Genomic DNA, 11,268 nt, shown 5'->3' with positions numbered 1-11,268 from the left:
AAGGAACCATACACAAACACTCTACTCTGCAAAGTTGTTTCTCATAGGAGTTCTGGATTCTGAAATGGCTTTTCATGTACACTGGAGTGGAACAAATAGGTGGTGGGTGGAAGCAACCAGGGCCCTCCAGGGTAGAGAGGGAAGTTATAGATAAGCAAGGGAGAAGACCAGAATGGACCACATGCTCCCAGACTAGAGTCTGAAACATCAGTATGAACTCGTGCTAGGATGATACAGATACAGATGGATAAGAACCAGTTATAGGTATTTGAATATGCATGGGTGAGGACAGACACATATATTCCCTAGTGCTGTCATCTGAGGGGCCCAGAAGCAACAATACCCAGTAGCAAGGAGCACACTCAGTGCCCAGATCTTGGTTTCTAAATGCCATCCCCCAGAGGAAGGAGCTCGGACTACTTGAAGAAATGTCTGATTCTAGGGTTAGGGCAGGACAAACACAAAGTGAGTTGGAGCATCTTACAGTGTCAGAAAGTAAGAAGTGCTCAAGAAGCAAAAGGATAAGAACGTGTCCAAGCAATCCCAATGGCCAAACTGGAATCACTTGAACAAAAAAATAATGTAGGATGGAATTACAACCAAAAGTATAAAATAAATATGCATGAGTCTCTACTGATATAAATGCTTGAAAAGATAAATGGGGAGAAGAGATAAGTCCTCCTTACAGAAAAATTTCAAATAATTTATGCAGCAATTTCCCCCTCCAGGAAATGGATTTAATTCCCCTCCCAACTCTGAGTAAGGCTGGACTTAGTCACTTGCTTCCCAAGAACAGAGTCTGGACAGGGGGACAGTGACTGGACAGTGGAGAAACCTGGTGGACAGTACCCTAAAGTGTCCACGTTAACATCACCGATGGGGGGCGCCTGAGTGGCTCAGTCGTTAAGCGTCTGCCTTCAGCTCAGGTCATGATCCCAGGGTCCTGGGATCGAGTCCCACATCGGGCTCCCTGCTCGGCAGGAAGCCTGCTTCTCCCTCTCCCACTCCCCCTGCTTGTGTTCCCTCTCTCGCTGTCGCTCTCTCTGTCAAATAAATAAAATCTTTAAAAAAAAAAAAAAAACATCACCGATGGGAAGTCACGTTGAAAGCACGTACCCTCTGTATGATGGGATGAGAAGGTGCTTCACCGGGTGGTAGCTCCTGCTCATGAAAAACCGAGGGAGACTACAAACACATGCCAAACGGCCTCACAATTGCTGAGGTCATTAAAAACAAGGAAAATCTGAAACTGTGACAGACCACAGTGGGTGAAGGTGGCATGACAACCAAATGCAATGTCATTATTATTTTCCGAACTGGCTCCCAGAGGTGAAGACAGACCAGCACAAAAAAAAACAAAACAAAACAGAAAATTCCAGATAAAGTCTGGAGTTGAGTGAATGGTGGCATGCCAGTGCTGATCAGGTAGTATTGACAAGTACATACACCACAGATGCCAAGAGGTCAGGACTAAAGGAAACTGGGTAAAGGGTGCAGGGGACCTCTCTGCACTATCTTTGCAACTTTTCTGTAATCTAACGTTATTCCAAAATCAAGTTTATTAAAAAAAAACAACAACAACACAGGGGCACCTTACTGATTGAGCCAGTAGAGAGTGCATCTCTTGATCTCGGGGTTGTGAGTTCAAGCCCCACATTGGGGGTACAGTGTACTTAAAAAATTTTTAAAACTAAAGGTATTATAAAGAATGAATGAATGAATGAATGAAGCAAGCAAGCAAGCAAGCACAGGGGTGTGGGCATACTTGGGACTTCTTCCAAGGCTAGTTTTTTGTTTTTTTTTTTTTTAAAGATTTTATTTATTTATTCATGAGAGACAGAGAGAGAGAGGCAGAGGGAGAAGCAGGCTTCCAAGGAGCAGAGAGCCCAATGCGGGACTCGATCCCAGGACCCTGGGATCATGACCTGAGCTGAAGGCAGACGCTTAACCATCTGAGCTACCCAAGCGCCCCCAAGGCTAGTTTTGATAAGAACCATTGCTATTTCTTTTCCTGATGACAATCGAAGGATAATTAGCAGATTCCCCACTCAGCACTCCCAGCCTCATCCTGTCTCCTCCTCCATGTCTGTTGTCAGTAAACAGTGTTCACACAGGTCACTAGTTCTGCCATAATCCAATTATGCAACCAGGTAAGCCTTTTTTTTAATATTCTAATAACTAAATCAACTGTTAAAATCAGTAGGTTGTAACAGCACAGTGGACTAACCCATTCTTGTAGATCTTTGTAAATGGGAAGATGGGTGCCTTAATCTGTTCAGGCTACGGTAACAAAACATCACAGACTGGGTGCCTCAGAAGCAGCAGACATTTATTTCACACGGTTCTGGAGGCTCCAAGTCCAGGATGAGGGTGACAGTGTGGTCAAGCCCCAATGAGGGCCTCTTCCAGTGGTGGACAGCCACCTTCTTGCTGCACACTCACGTGATGGGAGGGGCGTGCCAGCTCTCTCTGTCTCCTCCATAGGGCACTAAGCCCATTCCCAGAGCCCACAACCAATCCCCTCCCAAAGGCCCACCTCCTAATACGTCATCTTGGGGTTAGGTTTCAACATACAAATCAGGGTGGGGAGAGCACACATGGAGACCACAGCACTGGGGGGGAGGTAAGCCATTCCTCTCATGATGCTTCTGTCACACCATGAGATCCGTGGGGAATTTACAGTCACGCTAGATGCGAGACCCAGGGGACAGCTGAAGACAATTATATAATTGGTGCTCTAGAGTATTTTTTTTTAAAGACATAAAATGAAAAAATAATAAAAGGCATAAAATGTAAGTTGCCTGGTTGCCAAACTCACTTGGGCTATTTATAAAACATGTCACTTTATTTTTTTTTTAAAGATTTTATTTATTTATTGGAGAGAGAGAGACAGAGACAGCTCAAGAGAGAACGAGTGGGGAGGAGAGGGAGAAGCAGGCTCCCCACTGAGCAGAGAGTCCAACATGGGGCTAGATCCCAGGACCCCAGGACTGGGACCTGAGCCGAAGGCAGACACCCAACTGACTGAACCACCCAGGCGCCCCTAAAATGTGTCACTTTAAGTCGAGCACCTGTCTCCTTGTTTGTGAAAGGAGAACATCAAGCACCTGCCGAGAGCCCATGCCCTGGTCACACCGATGGCTCCAGGTTTACTGAGAAAGGCCAGGGCTGTCCCCCATGGGCAAGAGGATTCCAAGAACTCACCACAGACATGCTCCTTTGTACGACGTACAGATGTCAGCCACCTAAAAATCGTGGCCTTTCTTTTTTTTTAGGGGGGTGGGTGGGCAGAGGGAGAGGAAGGGAATCCTAAACAGGCTCCACACCCAGCACAGAGCCTCACGCAGGGCTCGATTTCATGACCCCGAGATCATGACCTGAGCCGAAATCAAGAATCAGAGGCTTAACTGACTGAGCCACGCAGGCGCCCCATGGGTCAAAACTCCATAGGAATCGTTCCAGGTTTCTGTACCCGAGGCTGCAGTTCTGGCTTCCCGCCACGGCAGACCACCTGCATGTCAGGTCATGCTCCCACGACCGGCCCTTGGACTTGGCTGTGCAATCCCTTGTCTTGTTAATGGCACGTGAACACAGTGCAGCAAAAGACAGCGTCCATGACCCTGTGTCGCCGGGCTGCGGTATCTCTACCAGCAACCCAGGGCTGTGTCCCTCAGGAAAGAGACTTCACCCTAGAAGGTCCAGATGGAGAGTTAAACAACCACACAGGGGTGCCGAGACACCCAGACACGGACCACGGCCAGCCCTCCGCCTGAAGGATCACCCCGAGGGCTGGGGCCGAGAGCCAAGGGGAAAACCTGGGCCCTGGGCTCTGCTGGGGGAGACTCTCCCAGAGACATGGCCCCAAAGCAAAGTAGGAGCCGGAAAAGATACCCCGACTCCCAGTCCCCTGCTGGGCTATCACTGGCGGAATCCGACTGGAAACTAGCCAGTGAGGGAAGGGGGCCCAAGAGACGCCCTCTACCGGGGCCGGCCTGTGGGGCACCAACAAGGGCACAGAAAGGAGGAGGACCATAGACCGCCAGGGGTTCAGAAGCCACGGCCAGCGGAGGCCCCACCGTGATGTTATCCGAACAAATGAGTCCAACACACGCGTCAGAGACGAGAGGGGTCCTTGCGACCTGCCACGGTCTCAGGGGAGACTTCATTTGCTTCTTCAAACCTTTCTCTACTCTCCAACTTCTCACAGTATGTTTATCGTATTTTAGAGTCAGAGGAAATAAATGTACCTAAAATGTAATATAAAATACACATCTGGGGCACCGGGGTGGCTCAGTCGGTTAAGTGTCTGCCTTCGGCTCAGGTCCTGGGATCGAGTCCCACTTCAGGCTCCCTGCTCAGCGGGGGGCCTGCTTCTCCCTCTCCCTCTGCCACTCCCCCTGCTCCTGCTCTCTCACTCTCTGCCCCTCCCCCCACATGCGCTCGCTCTCTTTCTCTCTCTCAAATACATAAATCTTTAGAAAAAATAAAATGGAATAAAATACCCATTTACATAGACTTTAGATAGAACCCCATGAAATTCATCATGGTTGAATGTCCATTCAACTGACTCACAGAAACACATCCACATCCACACTCGCGCACACAGTGGACACGCACGCCTCCTAAGCACCCACACCTCAAGGCTAGGAACCCGCAAACGCCCACTGGGGTCTGTGGCTTGGCCGGGCGCTCAGGGGAGCTGAGGTTCCACAGACGTGCCCTGTGGAACGAAGATGTCCTGGCCGTCCTGCAGACATTAGCACCAACGGATAAACTGCAAAGCTTGAAGCCACGTGGCTGACCCGGCCCATCACCTTCTTCCACGTTTCAACGTCTGTGATGACTCATGAAACAAAACCTAAGCACAAATAGCCTCCTCCGCTATGGTGGAAACGAGCTCTGCTTCTGCTGTGATCATTGGCCAAAGGACGGCGTTTTCCTCAAACGCTGACCTAGTCCACAGCAGCGAGGGCCACCTGCCCGCTGCGGCCGCGGGAAGGGCAGCCTCCCGCAGAGCCTGCGCCGAGCCCCGCGTGGCCAGCGGCACCGTCACAGCGGGGATGAGGAATCACTGGAAACCTCACGTTATTAAAAAGATATACATTGTGACGGTAAGTTTATAACATCCCCATGATTTTGCCGGAAGTTCATGGCACGAATACTCTCTAAGCCCTGAACAAATGTCTCCCTGGCTACACATTGTCAGGGAGTGCACAGTTGCTCTGCTTGAAGACAGACAGTTGCTTCAGAAAGTTCCCTGCTGAGATGATAGATGACCAAGGTCCCCATCAGGCTCACTACAGGGAATGCGTCCTAAATCAAAGCCCTCAACTCGGCCTGCCCACACACTCCTCCCTGGCCCCATTCCATCAGAAAGTCTCTCAAAGACCCATAAAAGCTCTCGCTGAGTCTGGGATGCCCACCAATCCCAACTACAGTGGAAAACACTCTGCCCTCGCTCGTGCGGACAGCTCCTCACCAACACACGGTGTTAGCTCACGGACCTCACACCAGATGCTGACGTCCCAACTGACCACAGATGACCCCCCAGGGCCCCAGGAGGCAGGGCCAGCAGTGGCCATGCGCCTTTCCAGTGGACACCTGTCCCTTCTCGGTTGGGTTCTCTGCATTGTGTGCTGTCTATTCCCTGCATCACTCCAAACTTCGCTGGGGCACCATCTTCCTCTCCCAGACTCCTTTTAAGGATGCAAACCAACATGAGGCCCCAAGAGTGACCTGTGGGCCATGCCTCAAGCAATCAACTTTATTTTGTCCCTTTGGCCAGGACGGAGTCGTCACTCCCCAGCCGTGCGACCTCCAGCAAGTAACTGCGTTTCTCTGCGCCTCCGTGTCCTCATCGGTCAGGAGCAGCTCATATCCGTGCCTACAGTGGGCAGCTGTGAAGCTGAGCATGGTGCCCGGCACACAGGGAGGCCCGGGAACCACCCGCTACCACTGCTCCTGCTTTCGGCCTCAGGCACAGACACTGCCCAAGCCCCGGGGAGGCAGGCCAGTGAATAGAGGGCCGCGGCCATCACGGGAGCCGCCCCGATTCTGTTAACACTGTTTGGTGACCTGGGACAAGCCACCTACCCCACACAGGTGTCTGTTTTCTCATCGGTGAAACATGAGGATTTGGGTCCAATTATTTGAGGTTCGCTTCAGCTTCCACAGTTTGATAAGTCAGATCGAACAGGTCTTCTGTTTTTGTCTCTAAATCCACCTTATTTAGGAAAAATAAAACTACTTTCTGCAAAGATGGGCAAAATCCAGAGGCCACAAGTCTTCTGGCAGGCAAGGTCAAGGGCTCACGTTCAGAAGGAAGGCCCCAGCACACCACCAGCGAGGGGCCCATGGATCACCACAGGAGTCCTGTTGCCGGGAAGGCACAAGCGTTCTCGAGGGACTGTGGTTTTAGCCACTTCCTTACGAAACTCCACCACGATGCTCACCTGGGGAAGGACCCTCCAAGAAGGCTCTCAGAGCCAAGAAGTCCCAAGTCTGAGACAGTCTTCTGGGCCATTTGAGCCTGACCCAGCGTCCAGGAAATAGCGGCACCGGGCAGGGGCCACCGGACAGCACTGCCCCCAGCACTCAGAGTGTGTCCTGCCGGGTCTCAGTGAGGCCACGGGAGGAGCCAGCAAAGACCTGTGCGGCCCCAGGTGAGCTGAGAGAGGCAGCGCAGAACGACCGTGCACCCGGCCGCCGGACTCCTTGTCCACTCCGCCAGCTCTGGACAAGCATGGGGAGGCTTGCGGGCTCCCAGGGGTCCTGAAGAGCATGGGGCATCGCTGAGTGTGTAACCTGTGGCTCCCAAACACTTGCAAGGACCATGCGTGCGGAGCAGAAGAGCCCTTCCTGGCGGTCCAGCATCCTGGTAACATAAGCGGCCCCCTCAGTAACGGTCACTTCTGGGGGCAGGTGAATAGAAGGGCAGCTGCCCGACCAGACGGCAGATGCCCCCCACCAACTGCAGCTCAGCGCAGGGAGCCTGTGAGGGACACAGAAGAATTCTGTCTCCACGCCACGCTCACACTCAACACTCTGACACAGATGGCATTTCCCACACCAAGTACTTCTTAGACACCAGCTGGCTGTCCCACGGTTTAACTCGGCTCGGACCCTGACACCGTCAACCGGAGACGGCTCAGACCCCACACAGGTCAGGAGCTCAGCCCCACGAGACCGCCCCTTGCCCACTGTAGATGCTGATCGCAAGTCCAGGCTGTTCCCTGGGCTTCTGCCGACTGGCTCTGGATCAGAGCTTCCCACGACCCCCCGCTCAGGTTCCACGATTCGCTGGAGGGCCTCCGAGAACTCAGTAAGGCATTTTACCTACTAGATTACTGGTTTATAATAAAGGATACCACCCAGGGACAGTGAAAGAACAGCCCGGTGACCTAACCTGTTCCGGCCACTTCATCTGAGGTCCAGACACGAGATGAGGTTATGCGGGCCGTGCCATACAAGCTGTGCTAGCAGCTGACCCATCAGATCAAAGAGCGTGTACGTGAACACAGACCAGCGCGACTACCCAGCCACGCCACAGAATCATAAGAAATACTGAACTGTTGCTTTTTAAGCCAAATGAATGAAGGTCAGGCATGACTGGGGACTACCTGCCGCCCACCCAGTGCCCCCCACCCAGTGCCCCCCACCCGTGGTCGGTGAGGCCAGAGGCGCCTGCCAGACCTCCCAAGTGGCCCAAGGGTCATCCTTTACAAAGCACGCCGCAGAATCTGGTGTTTGCCAGAGCATGACCTGTTTCAGCCACGGCCAGCCCCCAGCATGCAGCCAGGGCCAGCTCATGCCCCCCCCACACTGGCCCCTAATGCTCTGTCTTGAAATTGTTCCATACATCATTTTGCACTGGGCCCCGCCAATTACAGAACCAATCCTGACTTAATGCTCCTCCATGGTGGGTAGGGCAGCAGCCCCCCGGGGACATCCCACAAAGTCACTACAGGTTTCTGCTTGGTTTCTGGTCCTTGAGGCCAGACACCCTGAATCAAGAGAACATAACCAAGTCCCACCTACTTCTGGGGCCACGTTCTCACTCAGGCCTCCGCAAAGTTCTGCATGTGTCCCGGGAAGCAAACCGCAGACAAACACGGCAAAAACTTTGACATCAAGGCAGACATGTTTCAGAGCAGCTGTGCCCAGTGAGAGAACGTGCTCCCACCCCAGAGTCACTGGGCACGGCCGGTGGGAATGACGAGCCACCATGGAAACAGTGTCATGGCTCCTCAAAAATCAAACACAGAATGACCCTATGATCCAGCAATTCCACTCCTCGGTATCCGCCCGAAAGAACTGAAAACAGGGACTCAAAGAGGTACGCGTTCGAAGCAGCATTATTCACAGGTCAAAAGGCGGAAGCAACCGGGTGTCCGCTGACAGACTAAGAGATAAGCTGTGGTCCATCCATACAAGGGAATTTCGTTCAGCCTTAAACAGGAAGGGAAGTCTGACACCTGTTGCTAAATGGAACCTTAAGGACATCATGCTCAGTCAAATAAGCCAGTCACAGAAGGACAAATATTGTGTGGTTTTACTCACAAGTCCCTCGAGTCGTTGAAATCCTGAGACCGAAAGCAGGAAGGTGGGTGCGAGGGACTGGGGGCGGGGGACAAGGAGCTAGGGTCTCGTGGGGCAGATGACACTGTTCTGGAGATGGACGGAGGTGATGGGGCACACCATGTGAATGTGCTTCAGGCCACTGAATGGTACACTTTAAAACAGCTGAATTCTTTTAGCGGTTAAATTTTATGTTATCTATATTTTAACAAAAGCTTTTTTAAAAGAAAAAACAAGAAAACACAGGAGACAGGCAAGGGGGAGGAGGACAGGCGAGCAATGTCAGGAAAGATGCAAACCCCAGAGAAGCACCAGGTTCCCACAGGGGGGATCTCGGCAACAGGGGCCCCAGGGGAACCGCAGACGAACCCCCAGGGTAGAGCTGGTGCTGGACCACAGCCATGCAGGAAAGCTCAAGGCCAGCACAACCACTTCAGTCCCAACGTGGCGGCTCCACACGGCCACCAGCAAGCAGCTGACGCAGGACGGTCACTCCAGGAGGGGCATCTCTGGCCACCTCCCTGCCAGAAGCAGAAAGCATCTCCGGGGTGAGAGCGTCCTAACCGTGGATCCCAGCACCCTGAACACCACGGCTCTGCGCAACAAAGTGCGTTCCAGAGAACAGCCCCTACTGTGGGCTAGTTTTGTACTCCAAGTTTTAAAACTTGCATTTTTATTATAGAAAATCGTAAAGCGCGCAAGAAAACAGAAGTTATGAGTAGCCTCGCCACCCAGAAATGACCTCTCTCACACATCCTGGCATATAATATGTACTTCCAGGCGGAAGGAAACCAGAATATGTCACCCCAAAATAGGCCCCTCTGGCACATTGCTTGTTTTGAATTAAAGGCACTTGCGCAAGAAGGATGCTCTGACCCTCCCTTTGCTCCCTGAAAGCAGGAGATAAAACTCCCAGACGTGGAGGGTGCCCTCCCTGAAGCAGGAATGAAGCCGTTCTTACCATGAGAGACAGGAAACGGGGTAAGAAACCCGTATACACGAGCCTTGTCAAATGAACCCTTCCCTCTTAGCGCCGCCCCGAGAGCTCGCCAGCCCAGCACAAACCCCAGTCTTGCCAGCTTGTCACATACTCATGGCTTCTTGGTCTAAAAGGCAGGAAAGCTTCCTGCTCTGCTCACTCTGGGGATTCATTGTCCTGTGAAACCTCGCACATACATGTGACAATTCAATAAGTGTTTCTCCCGTGAATCCGTCGTCTATCGGTTTAATCTTGGGTTCAGCCAAAGACTCAAAGGATGGGATTCTTCCTCCCCTACAGACACACACGTCCAGAGAAGCAACCCCCATGCGCGCGCACGCACACGCACGCACGCACACACACCTGTACACTTAGGCAGGTATGTTGTATTTCTCATCTTTAACAAAAATAAAAATTACGGGGCGCCTGGGTGGCTCAGTCGTTGAGCGTCTGCCTTCAGCTCGGGTCATGATCCCAGGGTCCTGGGATCGAGTCTCACGTCGGGCTCCCTGCTCAGCGGGGAGCCTGCTTCTCTCTCTGCCCTTCCCCCCATGTGTGCTTGCTCTCTCTCTCTCTCTCTCAAATAAATAAAATCTTTAATAAAAATAATAAAAATAAAAATAAAAATTACTGTGTCTGCTCTTTTCATGCCTTTTAAGACTTTACCTGTTACAAGCTTCCCCCGTATGATTCACTCTTCTTTTTGAATGACGTAGCGAGTGGAGAACAGGCACTTGATGGCTCAGCTGCATTTCACGTGAACTGATTCACACGGCGCACATTAGGGCTGCTTCCAAGTTTGCGGGGCTGTGGACACCGCAAGTTGTGGACCCTCATGGCCGAGCCAAGCGCATGCGCAACACATTCCCAGCTGGTTTCCCACTAGGTCAAGGGGTGCGCACGCGCTCCTTGGTGCCCGTGGCTAAAAGGCGCTCCAGAAAGCCACCCCGGGGTACACCCTAGGGGGGGTCAAGTGACAACCCCTAACGGGAAATCAACTTTGACTTGATTAAATTTGCTAAACAAATGATGGGATTTTGCTGTACATGTGGGGCCAATGTTTAGTGCAAACACGCTGCGGCAGATCAGGGACCTGAGCCCCGGGGGAAGTGCCTCTGCACCCGCAAACATGCCCCACAGCCGCGCCCGGGCCCGGCCAGAGAGGACACGGATGGCGGCCACCTCCTCAGCGCTCTCGGCCCGCGGGGACCGGAGCTGGTTTGCACGGAGCTGCCCGTGAGCAGGGCAGGCCACGTGGCCCCGGCCCTCAGGAGCAGATCAAAGGCCCCCATCCTGGTCTGTCCCTGCTGGTGTTGATGGCATTGATTTTGTGTCAGAAGTTAGTGGGATTCTGTTTTAATTGATGGCCCCGCAGCTGACCCCGGGAATGCATTATTAATGAACGCTCCGTCTGTACTGTCCATTCAGGGCCCCCGCGTGGGCATCTCACAGCCCGGGGCACAGGACCCATGAGGCGGAGGGCCCACCAGGCAGCAGTAACCCAGGGCTCTTAGCGCCGTCTGCCCACACTGAGAGCTCATCCTTGAGGTCCTTGTGAGGGTCCCGGCAGCTAACTCCGCTCAGGGAGAACGGCGCTCCCCTGCCAGCATGCGTGCGGGCCCTTCACGACCCCCGTAGCCTGATGTGAGCACCATCGCAGGCGGCTCGGAAGATGTAAGGATGTGTCAGTGGGAGGGAGCGGGTGGGCGACC

The sequence above is a fragment of the Neomonachus schauinslandi genome, chromosome 6, assembly GCF_002201575.2.
Source record: "Neomonachus schauinslandi chromosome 6, ASM220157v2, whole genome shotgun sequence".
Lineage (NCBI taxonomy): Eukaryota > Metazoa > Chordata > Mammalia > Carnivora > Phocidae > Neomonachus > Neomonachus schauinslandi.
The sequence above is the reverse complement of the archived record's forward strand: the minus strand, read 5'-3'. Positions refer to the sequence as shown.